The following is an 8,541-nucleotide window of genomic DNA, read 5'->3' as shown; positions in this document are numbered from 1 at the left end:
CTCCGAGAAAATCCTTCAGGGGCAAAGAAAAGATACCATAAAAGGAAAGGAGAAGGTAAAAAAGAGAGAAGAGGAGAGAAAGGGACAGAGAGAGAAAGGTTTCTTATCCTATCTTGTCTGACTTAACCAGAAGGAACTAGGAAGCAAAGGCCCGTATAAAACGGGAACATGAGCTGGCTACGAGTCTTCCCCCTTGATGGAAGGGAGGTGGAGAGTTTCCAGAGGGGCAATTTGGAAAGTTGGGGACAGTAGTTTTGTTTTGGGTGGAGGGAAAGAGAGGAGGGATTTGGGGTAGTTCTATATACACCCCCCCTATTGCTCAGGACACCCCCCAAAAACCAAAAAAAAATACCCAAACTAACCTTTAGTGTAATTACCATATTGCCCTTGAAATTTTCTCATACACCCCCCCTTCCTCCTCCTCCGTTTCGTTTTGAAAAGAAAAAAAAAACCCCCCCTCAAACCCCCCTTAAACCCTTCGATCCATTTACATCGTTTAGGCGATCTTTGAAGGAGATTTAAGCCCCATTCGAAGCATGGACAAGCAACTAGTGATTTGGGACGAAGAATCGGCCGCAAAGGTACGTGTTCCACCTTGTTTCGAAATTTTTTTTTTTCACGGTTCGTGCTCCGTTCGGCACTGGATCGCCGAACAAAAGGCTTCTGTTCGGCTGCACAGTGCCGAACAGAAGCCTTCTGTTCGGCTGCACAGTGCCGAACAGAAGCCTTCTGTTCGGCACTGTGCAGCCGAACAGAAGGCTTCTGCTCGGTTGAGGGTTGCCGAACAGAAGGCTTCTGTTCGGCACTGTGCAGCCGAACAGAAGCCTTCTGGTGCCAAATCGCGTGCCGTGCTGAATTTTGTGCCGAACAGATCCTCTGAATCATTAATTCTTGGTGATAAACTATTTTATATGTAGGGCTATGCTACAACCGAATCGAGTATAATTGGATCAGAATTTGTACTGGATTACACAAGCGAATTTACAACTTACGAGGTATTATAATGTATTGTGCAATTTTGTAATAGTTTAGCGAGCTATTTTTACAACTGTGTACTTACATAAATTGTTTAATGTATAGATCTTCAAGAGTAGAGAGGACTTGTGTAATTGGTGTCGTGAAGCTGGGAGGCGAAATGGTTTTGTTGTTGTAATCAAATCATCCGATGCAGGTACCATTTCTAAGAAACCCAGAATTACGTTAGGTTGTGAGAGGGGTGGGACGTACCGAACCAAAAAAGAAAAGCGAATAAAGACTGCCTGTGGGACAAAGAAGTGTAGATGCCCTTTTGCATTAAGAGGAAAGAAATTGGATACTGCGGATGATTGGATATTACTGGTCGTATGTGGAGTGCACAATCATCCCGCTGCAGAGAATCTGGAGGGGCACTCATATGCAGGGAGATTATCTGAGCAGGAGACGGAATTGTTAGTGGATATGTCGAAGAGTTTGGTTCGTCCAAAGGACATATTATCCACATTGAAGGAAAGAGATGCCCTCAATGTTACGACTATCAAGACTATCTACAATGTACGTCAACGGTTTAAGGTTGCAGAGAAAGCCGGGAGGTCTGAAATGCAACATCTATTAGGTAAATTATCAGAGGCTAAATATATTGAGTGGCATAAGAATTGTACTAATACGGATGTTGTGCATGACTTATTTTGGGCACACCCTGGCAGCATTGATTTGTTCCGTGCATTTCTCCGTGTGTTGATAATGGATTGCACGTACAAGACGAATAGGTATCGTCTTCCGCTCTTAGAGATTGTGGGGGTGACATCTACTGACATGACATTTTCAGTTGCTTTTGTATACTTAAATTCTGAGGGGGAAGAAAGCTATACTTGGGCATTAGAGAGATTGCGCAGTGTCATAGCTGATGATGTTTTGCCTGAGTTGATTGTTACAGATAGAGACTTGGCTTTGATGAATGCAATTCATAAAGTATTTCCTACTGCTAGACATTTAATATGTAGATGGCATATTAGTAGGAATGTTTTGGCCAAGTGCAAAAAATTTTTCGAATTGAAGGAGAAATGGGATAAATTTATTATGAGTTGGAATGTACTAGTGCTGTCCTCCACGGAAGACGAGTATAATGATCGCTGGAGTGCACTGCAGAGAGAGTTCGGTACCTATCCAGATGCACTACAGTATGTGTCAGATACTTGGCTGAGCAAATACAAGGAAAGATTTGTTGCGGCGTGGACGGATACATGCAGGCACTACGGAAATATGACGACAAATAGGTATCACAAATAAAGACTCATTTAATTTTAATTTGCCTCAATTCTTATATCTAACTTTCATTTGTTTACTAGGGTCGAGAGTGCACATGCAAAGCTCAAAAAGCAGCTTGGATCAAGCCAAGGAAGTTTCGAGTCATCTTGGACTAGAATAAATGGATTGATTGAGTTGCAGCACAACTCCGTTAAAGCCTCATTGGAGAAGAGTTTATTGGTAGTGCAGCACAACTTCAAGCCAGCTGAATTCAAAGAGTTGCGAGGTTTCATATCTATAAGTGCGTTAAATCATGTCCTCGCCCAATCGAAACGAGCCAATTCAGTTGGGTTTGATGATTCAAATTGTGGGTGCGCTATTCGACGCACACATGGTATACCATGTGCTCACCAGATTGCGCGGTACAGGGTGGAAGGTCGGCCCATTCCTCTCGACTGCATAGATCCTCATTGGAGGAAACTTGATATTCTGCCTACCCCCCCCCCCCGTGCAGCCAATTCAGTTGAGTTGTGATGCAGAGTTAGATTTGATTGCGCTACGATTCAAGAAGTTAGATGGGGCTTCTCAATTGCAGATGATCAAGAAGTTACGAGAGATTGCAAGTCCAGATAGTACACCTCTTTTAGAGCCTGCAAAACGGAAGACTGGTTCACGTGGGCGCGCTTCAATGAAGGTTGATACGTCTACTCGACATGACCCGTCTGCGTTTGAGTTGGTTCTATCTGGACAGGATAGTTATTCACCTGGTGTTGAGAAAGTTACCATCCGCAATCCATCTACTCAGATTCAAAAGAGGCGGCCCAAGCAAAAGGTAAGTACCAAATATTTATTTCCTTACAATAGGTATCACAACGTCTACGGGACGGTCCGTGCCGTGCCGGTATGTGATGTGCCGATACGGGACATGTCGGGACGTGCCGTGCCGAGATGTGCCGATACGGGACATGTCGGGATGTGCCGTGCCGAGATGTGCCGATACGGGATGTGCCGTGCCGAGATGTGCCGATACGGGACATGTCGGTACGTGCCGTGCCGAGATGTGCCGATACGGGACATGTCGGGACGTGCCGTGCCGTGCCGGTACGGGAAGTGCTGAGACGGATAACTATTTGGATATTTCTGCCATTGTTACATATTTTCTATCATTTGATATTATTTGCAGGTTTTTCGTACTAGAGCCCAGTCACATACGCCCATTATCTATATTGATGCTATTCCTTCTGCCTTGAGACCATACATCCAGCATATCAAGGATGTAAAAGCTGATGGGAATTGCGGATTTAGGGCAATAGCTGACTTACTGGGATTTGGAGAAGATGACTGGGTGCGTGTTAGGAAGGATTTATTGCAAGAGTTGCAATGTCATTCGGACCACTATCGCACATTATATGGTGTGGAAGGGACGATTGCTGAGATCACTCATGCATTATCATATTATGATGATTGTCCACCATATGACAGATGGATGACTATGCCGGACATGGGTCATCTTATAGCATCCTGCTATAATGTTGTCCTATACCATCTCTCGTTGCAACAATGTCTGACCTTCCTACCTCTCCGTTCTGTGCCAGTACCTCTTCTATCCCGCAAAGATATCGCTATCGGATTCGTAAATGGAAATCATTTTGTTGAGGTACTACGTTCACAACACTTGCGAATATTTAATTTTGCTTATTTAATTTTGCTTATTTATAATTTTGTAGCTATTAATATTTTCTTATTTCTAATTTTGAAGGTGTTCTTGTTGCCGGGACATCCCGTTCCGCCAGTAGCGACCAACTGGCGAAAATATCATCTTCCTTGTGCTACCGGATGGGAAAATTCATATGAAGCATAGATTCAACAGTTCAAAGAGAGCATCTCACCTAATGTTATAACTAGCGAGACAGTAGAGTTAGATTGATTCTTTATATATGTACAATTTTTGAAAGTTGTAAATTTTTTTGGGCTCTTAGAGTCATGTACTGTGAAACTCCATCATCAATATAAATCAAAAAATATCTGTCTTCGCATTTTTCGGGTATTGGGGGTGCTGAGGTGGCTCTCCATCAGCTGGGAATACATATGAAGACTGTTGTTTCCGTTGAGATTTCAGATGTAAACAGAAACATACTTAAGAGCTGGTGGGAGCAATCCTAGCACACAGGGGAACTAATAGACCTTTCTGATGTACAAGAACTTAACGGTGACAAGCTTGAGCAGATGATTAACACATTTGGTGGGTTTGATCTGGTTATTGGTGGAAGTCCATGTAATAATCTTTCAGGTAGCAACCGCTATAGTCGTGATGGGCTGGAGGGTAAACATTCATCTCTTGTTTATGATTATTTTCGCATCTTAGACCTTATGAAGTGTATCATGGGGAAGAACTTCTGATTGCACCATCTCACTTTCTTGTTTTTGGGTCAGTGAATCTAGTTGTATGTTAGCTATGTATTTAAATGTTTGCCTATGATGATTGAGGCGGATTTTCTGATAAGCAACAGTTATGTTAGCTATGTATTTAAAATGTTGAAAGATCATGAGGATGTTCTCTGTGAAACTCCATCATCAATATAAATCAAAAAATATCTGTCTTCGCATTGTCCGATTGATTGTTATGTGCACTGTTATATTTGTGTAAAATAGAACGGGCCAGGCTTTACAAAGATTACACGTAAATGTACCAAAAATATATATTTTTCATTAATATCAAAGGCTTTACAAAGATTACAAAGGCTCCATCATCAATCCCTATGACGCCATCGTCGACGCGTGTACTGCTGTACGTCCGAATGAGAGGGTGCTGGATCCGAATGAGAGGGTGCTGTACTCGGGCCAGGCTCATCACCCAGAAGTACCTGATGCATCTGAGAAATAGCATCAAATAGGTGCCCGGCACCTAGTGACGTAGCCTCTGAGGGACCCATCCGTACAATGTCGGTACTGATACCGAGTGCAGCTGCATTACGCCGCCGGTGCATGTCAGCATCATCATGACCTCCCCTAGCTCCAGAATGAGTACTCGAGCGCAGATGAGGAGGCTGAACTGCAACGTGCGTGATACGGAGATACCACTCCATGTATCCCGGTACGCTGTCTGATGGCCGGGTAACTGGGTGGCTCCTGCTCGCCTGGCTCAGCACGTGGTCCTCCCACCGCTCCCAAAGCTGATCCATATAGGAGTAATGTATCCGGTACGAGCCTGCTGTGGAACCTCTGTTGGCTCGCGTAGGGGCTAGTGGCGCTCGAGGGATGGTCTGAATACGACCAAACTGTCTAAGAACCCTTTCTGGATGATAGGGTTCTACGATATCAAGGCACTTGATGGAGCCACTAAAAAATGCGATATCAATATATGGGCGATCTCCCCGAAGCCGATGATGGGGATCCCAAATAACCTGCAAAACAAAAGGTCCATTTCAGTTTTATACTATATCGCATATTAAAAGTACTGACAAACACAAGCAAATGGTAATATGATACGTACCTCATCGATGCTCAAAAGGTCCAATGACTCACGTAGAACCACTAAATGGTCCATCGTGGTACGGGATGGAGTACCGGGCATCCAGCGGTGCACGCGGGGACTGGCATCAGTATACTCGAGCGACGGGTGAGGACTGAGTGCTGGAAAATGCTCATAAATCCATGCCTGCAGAAGCGTCATATAACCACTGATCTGTCTCACTGATGACCTCGACGCAATCCCCAACTGCCGATACAAATATGCTAAGGCAGCTGTACCCCAGGCATATGTGCTCACCCTATCCAGATCCCGCAGTAAACACAGATACGCTATAGGCACCCTGGTCCCACTCTTATCAGCAAAGAGTGTGCAGCCTAACAAAAATAACAAATAGGCTCGTGCTGCACACTCTATCCTCTGCTGGCTGTCTCTATCAGATACAGAGTGAAACTGAGTCCTCAGCCACTCCATCCTCACAGACTGACCGCGCGATGACAGTACCTCCTGACGCGCGTCTCCAGCTGACACCCCCAACAACTCCACAAGTAGCTCCTCAGCATCCCGATCACTCATCCTCTCAGGAGAAACTGCTACTGAGGCACCTGCGACAGGAATCCCTAAAATGGCGGATACATCATCCAACGTGATAGTGATCTCGCCAAATGGTATATGGAAGGTGTTCGTCTCGGGCTGCCATCTCTCTACGAAGCCCGAAATCAGAATCTTATCGGTGAATCGATAAGAGCACTGTACTAACTCTATGAGGCCCGACTGCCTCAATAGTGCTTTGAACCTGGTATTTGGTTGGTTTGAAGACCACCACTTCCATTCACCAACCTTGGCAGTATGGTTCATGCACTTTAGTGGAGCCCGTTCCTGTAATATAAATGTATAATTACTACTACTTTATAAAACATCAATAAACAAAATATAATGCTATAACAAATAAACAATACCTGTTGCCTCCAGATGGAAGCTGCTATATGCGTCCTGAAACTGATCAGGACGGACTCATCCTCTGGACCTCCTGGACATGGTCCAACGGACTCATCGTCTTCGCCCCTAGCGGGCATATCATCATGCTCTGACTCAGGAGAGTCCGATGGCATATGAGCAGGCTCGGGAGAAGCAATCCTAGCACGACGTCTCCTAGCTGACGCCGTAGGTCTAACTCTGGCGGGACGGGGATCCATGTCTGAAAATATAGAAATTCAATGTTAGGCTATATCAAAGAAAATAATTCAATTGCATACATAAATGTTCGGCACAAAATTCAGCACGGCACGCGATTTGGCACCAGAAGCCTTCTGTTCGGCTGCACAGTGCCGAACAGAAGGATTCTGTTCGGCTGCACAGAGCCGGACAGAAGGCTTCTGTTCGGCACTGTGCAGCCGAACAGAAGGCTTCTGTTCGGTTGAGGGTTGCCGAACAGAAGGCTTCTGTTCGGCACTCTTCAGCCGAACAGAAGGGTTCTGTTCGGCGATCCAGTGCCGAACGGAGCACTGGAGGCGGAGGGAGGGGGGGAGCTACCTCGAGGTGGTCGTGGAGGCGCCGGCGAGGTGCTCGTTGCTCGGGAGATGGCCGGGGAGGTGGTTCCGGGAGAAGCCGGCGAGGTGGTCGGAGATCGGGAGAATGCCGGCGACGAGAGGGAGAAGGGGGAACGGGGGGGTTTTGGGCGTTGGCGAGGTGCAATGCACCGACCGGCGACGAGAGGGAGAAGGGGGAGACGGCGGGAGGGGAGGGGAAGAGCAGGGTGGGGGGGGGGGGTTTGGGGGGTGTAGAGAGCAATTTAGGTGAGGGGGTGGGGAGGGTGGGGGTAATTTAGGAATTTTCAATTTTTTAGGGGTGTCCTTAGCAAATGGGGGGGGGTGTAGAGAGTATTTAATTTTTTTTTAATTTTTGGGGGGTGTCCTGAGCAATAGGGGGGGTGTATATAGAACCACCCAGGGATTTGGTAGGCTTGATACACGTGTCTGAAGCCACTCTTATCTCTCATCCCGTCTCTTTTTTGGTTTTGGTCTTGGTTTTCCTTCCCTCGCACTACTCCCGATCCAGCTGGGCCATCAGGAAGAAAGATAGATTGGAGATGGACTTCTTGGAGGGTGGAGATTCTTTTAATTTTCTCCTCTGTGTTTCTTCTCCCTTCTTCGGTGGTAGAGAGAGAAAAGGAAGGAGGCGGGGTTGAAAAAAAAAAAAAAGGGGAGCCGGTGGGATGGGACTTTTATTAGTTAGATGGAGTGAATTTTCCATAATGCGCCTACTTTCTCTTATGGAAGGGACCCTTTCTGGACAAATTCTTTCCTTTACTTGACCATGAAGTGCCATGGGATAACCTTTTCCCATTTGCTGTTGCTTGACATGATAAACAGTAAGCATCATCTCAGTTATTTAATCAGTTCCATGCTTCTTTTAGGATAATTACATTTCCATGCTTCCATTCAAGAATTATATTAAACTGAAGAGGCTTTTTATCTATCTTTGTTAGATTCATGCATCTTTGTTGAAATAGTATACTGGACAGCTATCTATTTCCATTTTATACTTATTAAAAAAATTATTTAAAAAAAGAAAAAGACTTCATTCACTGAATTCGTCTTAGGCTCCAAATGTATTGAGCCGCCCCTGTGCAGAAAGTATATGGTCTGAACATTGATCTCATTTAAAGGCAGAGACAAAATGACCACAGGAGAGAGGAGATGGATAAATCTTCAAGAGATTTAGGGCAGAGGAGATTTCATCCGACCATATTAAAAGCCACATGTTAGACCTGCAATGCATGTGCATATTTTCTACCCACGGTGCATGTAAGTCCACAGGAAATCTAAAAGAAGAATGCAATCGTTGTC

The sequence above is a fragment of the Phoenix dactylifera genome, chromosome 8 (genome assembly GCF_009389715.1).
Source record: "Phoenix dactylifera cultivar Barhee BC4 chromosome 8, palm_55x_up_171113_PBpolish2nd_filt_p, whole genome shotgun sequence".
Lineage (NCBI taxonomy): Eukaryota > Viridiplantae > Streptophyta > Magnoliopsida > Arecales > Arecaceae > Phoenix > Phoenix dactylifera.
Note: the sequence above shows the minus strand (reverse complement) of the source record.